Source organism: Chrysochloris asiatica, unplaced genomic scaffold (genome assembly GCF_000296735.1).
Source record: "Chrysochloris asiatica unplaced genomic scaffold, ChrAsi1.0 scaffold00024, whole genome shotgun sequence".
In the NCBI taxonomy this organism is placed as follows: Eukaryota; Metazoa; Chordata; class Mammalia; order Afrosoricida; family Chrysochloridae; genus Chrysochloris; species Chrysochloris asiatica.
Genome location: NW_006408542.1, coordinates 19016272 through 19021098, shown reverse-complemented (window position 1 = coordinate 19021098; position 4827 = coordinate 19016272). Strand labels below are relative to the sequence as shown.

The following is a 4827-nucleotide window of genomic DNA, read 5'->3' as shown; positions in this document are numbered from 1 at the left end:
TTTTATGATTTTGAATTTTGTTCCACATTTTCTCCCACTCTATCCAGTACCTTCTAATGTGATCCCTTTCTGAGCTGTTGGTAATGGTAACTGGGAATCATCTAGTTCTTCAGGGTTGTGGAGACTGATGTTCATGTGGTCCATTAGCCCACTGGACTAATTATTTCCAAGAATAATCAATTTTCATCATTCTTTTTTCCTCTGGACATGAAAAGACCAATAATTGCACTTTTTGTTATTGTTGCTAAATGCTGTCGAGACTCATAGCGACCTTATATAGAGTTTCCAAGGAGTGGCTGGTGAGCTCAAACAACCGACCTTGTATTTCAAAGTGACCTTACACTCCAGTGCATTAATCCACAGTGCCTTAAATGACCACTTACAAGCTTTTAAGATCCCAGTCCCTACTCACCAAAGTAGGATATAAAATGTTGACTTTGTGGACTATATTATGCCAATTAACCAAGGTGTATTCCAGGACTATGGTCTTGGGTTCTCAAGCTCAAGAACTCATTGCTTCAAGGTACTTGGTAATGTCTAAGGTCAGCAGTTCAAAACTACAGCTGTTCCGCAGGAGAAAGATGAAGCTTTCTGCTTTGGTAAAGATTTACAGCCTCGGAAATCCTGTACAGGGTCGCTATGAGTTGAAACTGACTCCGCGGCATATAACCACCAGGACAACTGCCAGACGAACAAACAAATCTGTATTGAAAGAAGTACAGCCACAATGCTTCTTAGAAGCCAGGATGGTGAGACTTTATCTCTCGTACTTCAGACAAATTATCAAGAGGGACCCATCTCTGAAAAAGGACATCATGCTTGGTAAAGTGGAGGGTCAGCTAAAAAGAGGAAGACCCTCCAATGAGATGGATTGGCTCAGTGGCAGCAGCAAAGGGCTCAAGTGCAGCAACAATTGTGAGGATGGCTCAGAATTGGACACTTTTTTTCGTTCTGTTGTGCGTAGGGTTGATAACAAAGAAAAATAAATAACACCTTCCTGTCACGGGCCGAGTCCATTTGGCTTGTGGGTCGTAGGGACCTGAAAACTGAGTAGTTCTTTGTGCCCCAGAGGTTGTGCCCAGTGGCTTTGCTGCAATCACCATGCCACAAAATGAATATATTGAGTTACTATGTAAGTGCTGTGTATATCGTTTGGATTGTCATGAGAAAAGGAGAAAGAAGGAAAGTTGAGAGGCTCATGATCATTAGAAGAAGGCCAAAAAGATGATTGGTCTTAAAGCTAAACTCTACCGTAAACAGTGCCATGCTGAGAAAATACAAATGAAAGACTATCAAGATGCATGAAAAAGGGAAACACCAAACAAAAGAATGATACGACTCCAAAGGTACACTGCCTGCGTATCTGCTGAAGAGAGACGGGCAGCCTCAAGCTAATGTACATTCCAATATGAGTAAACAAAAACAAAAAGAGAAAGCAGGAAAATGGGAAGTCCCTCTGCCCAAAGTCCGTTCCCAGGGAGAAACAGAAGTATTAAAAGTTATTCAGGCAGGAAAGAGAAAAGAAAAAAAAGCATAGAAAAGGATGGTTACCAAAATCTGCTTTGTTGGAGATGGCTTTACATGAAAACCACCTAAATATGAAAGATTCATCAGACCAATGGGCTTACGTTTCAAGAAGGCTCGTGTAACATCCTGAACTTGAAACCACCTTTTGCTTACCCATACTTGGTGTAAAGAAGAATCCCTCATCCCCACTCTATACACCTCTTGGTGGGATCCCCAAAGGGATTGTCATTGAAGTGAACATGAGTGAGTTGGGCCTGATCACACAAGGAGGCAAGGTTATCTGGAGGAAATATGCTCAAGTTACTAACAGTCCTGAAAATGATGGACGCATAAATGCAGTCTTACTGGTTTGACAGCAGTTTCCTATAAGTCATTCCTTATTGGTGAAGACCACACCCAGGAAAATCACCATCACCAGGTGTTTCTTAGTACTTACAAATAGCCTTACCCATCTCAGTCATCAAGACCTATTTATGATGTTATTTTAAAGAAAAACATTAAAATTGTCCAATTTAACCAAACAAAACAACAAATAACAAAGATGTTTTTATAGCTTTGCCCCCTGTATGGAGTCCTAGTATGGCACTGAAGCTTAATGTGCTGGACTGCAAGATCAATTTGAACCTAAAAGTCGGTGGTTCAACCTCACCAAGTGCTCCTCAAAAACTCTATACAGGGTCACTATGGGTTGGAACTAGCTCGGTGGCACTTAACAGCAACAACAATGCTCCACCCCATTCATCAATATATTTGCAGCAAAAGTAAGTACCCAGGACAAATATTTTCTGTCAAACCTGTATGTATTTGTGGGTATACTCTCCACTCTCCTTCCCACACCAGTTTAGCCTGCATACCTATCTACCACCAGTTTTGAAGGACTGTGTAGGCAACGGTATTTACCTCTGTTGTCTTTAACTCTTGCAGTCTTCCCCCTGTCTTCCCATGACTCCATCATTCTGTTGCCAACCTCCCTCTTATTGTATATTGCCTTTCCTGTCACTCAACTTGACACATGTCTACCCTCTAACCAATGTATTACTCCTCCTTCCCTCCCACCATAAAAGAATGTTTCTTGTAGCATGAAAACCTTTCCTTGACTTATTATAATAGTAGTCCCATACAATAGTTGTCCTTTTGTGATCGACTGTTTTCATTCATCATAATGTCCTCCAGGTTCATCCATATTATGAGGTGTTTGAAGCTTCATTATTATTCATCAACATTGCATAGAATTCCATTGGGTTTATGTACCAAAGTTTATCTGTTCTTCCAATGATGGACATTAGGTTAATTTAATCTTTTTAAATTATTTGTCTTTTTCTTATTGAAGTGTTGGAGTTTTCTATAAATTTTAGAGATTAGTCTCTTGTCTGATATGTGATTGCCAAAAAATTTTCCAGTCTGTATGTTCTCTTTGTACTCCTTTGATGAAATCTTTTGAAGCACATAATTATCTAATTTTCTTTTTTAGGAGGCCCTGGTCAAGTACTTTGTCTTCTGCTGTTTGTATGTTTGTAGTTATATTTGATAGTATATTTATACCATGTATCAGAACTCCTAAGTTTTTATCTGTTTTTTTCATTGATGATCTTTACTTAATTATGAATGCTTTCTTCACAGCATTTTATGTCCTCTGGAATTTATACATATTTCATTTTTTCAACTGTCTTAGGAATTAAATTCTTTTAAAAGAATTTTTCAGTAATTCAACTTCAGACTCTCTCCCAGTTGGGCATACCTCATCTCAATATGTTCAAATACATGAGGTGTTTTATCAATTTAGTCTTGTGGCACAATCTTGTGAATCTTCTGACCTGTTGAAATCTGTTGTTTGTTCTCTGCCCTTAGCACAGTTGTTCTCTTAGGAAATCATCCTCCCATCATTTTAGGATTTCCTTCTCTGCCTGAATCTATTGTTTCCTGAGGTTTCTGAGAAAGGGTGTGGGGGGCATAATTCTTGTAATCCTGCTCATCTAAACATTTCTTTATTGCACACTAAAACTTTATTGATGTTTTATCTTGGACTTAAATTATAGATTTTTAACTTTTTCACTCAGAATGTTAAAGCCATATCTTCATTATACTCTGCCTTACAATGTTGCTTTGGGGCAACCTGATGTTTTTCTGATTCTAAACATGGTTGTGTGACTTTTTTTCATCTGTAAATCTTGCAAGATTTTCTCACTGATACCTGTTCTCTGAAATTTTATAACAATGTGACTTTTATGGGGTCTATTTTAGTTCATTGTGCTTGAAATTTGAAGGACTTTTATCTGGAAACTTATGAGTATCTCATCTAGAAAATTTTCTTGTATCATTTCTTTGATTATTTTGTCCCTGCTGAATGATGGCTAGTATTCCCACTATCACCTACTATTCTACCTCTTGTGCAGTTTTCTCTGATCCCAAAAGACCCATGTGATGGTTAGAATATTGTGGAAGTGATAATGTGTGACACACAAAACTAAACCATAAAAGACATGACAGCTTCATCATTGGTGCCATAGATCACTTGCTTTGGAGAATTCAAGTTGTCATATTCTAAAGATGCCAAGCTGTTGTCTGGAGAGGAACTGAAAGTTCCCACTAAAAAAAACACCACCAACTTTGTAATCATGTGAATGAGTCACTTTGGTAATAGGTCCTCCAATTCCAGTCAAGCCTTAAGTAAACTGCTCCCCTAGCCAGCAGTCAGTAGAGTATCATGGGAAACCTTGAATCAAAACCACTTAGATAAGTTTCTAGGGCAAGATGGTGGAGTAAGCAGATACACGGAGCAGCCCCTCTACAAAAAAGATAGAGGAGGCCAAGTGAAACAGATACAGATGGTGATCCTGGAACCCTGAGCATCAGAAGATAGGACAGAGAAGTGGATTGGGCACTGCCTGGAACAGGAAGTTGAATAGGAGCAGCAAGAAAGAAGAAAATCGGGTGGACTATCAGCTGGCATGGAGTGGTGTGTCCATCTTGATCTCTTGCAAGTGTCTACTACTGATAGAGTGACCCGCTGGCACAGGACTTGGCTGGAGGTTGGAAGCAAGGAGGGTGCAGTTATCTCTTGTTCCCATGCCTTCCTGGGGGCAGGGTGCATGACCAGTCCTACCATCACTAACCCAGTGGTCAGTGGCGTTCCTTCCTGTGTTGCCTTGACTCTGCCTGGGGTCAGGTGTTGGGAGTGTCTCCCCTCATTCTGGAGGCAAGTGAACCTCTTCTGAATTATGCTACGTAAACAGAGACCAGAGAACTGCATTCACATTTCCAGTCTCACTACACCTACCAGGAGACAAGCACCAACATGCA

The 4827-nt window shown here is 39.9% G+C and overlaps 1 pseudogene; it reads left to right on the top strand.

Moving 5' to 3' along the window:
- Positions 1–1101: 1101 nt before the first annotated feature.
- On the top strand, positions 1102–1880 carry LOC102820077 (annotated as a pseudogene).
- The last annotated feature ends 2947 nt before the right edge of the window (positions 1881–4827 follow it).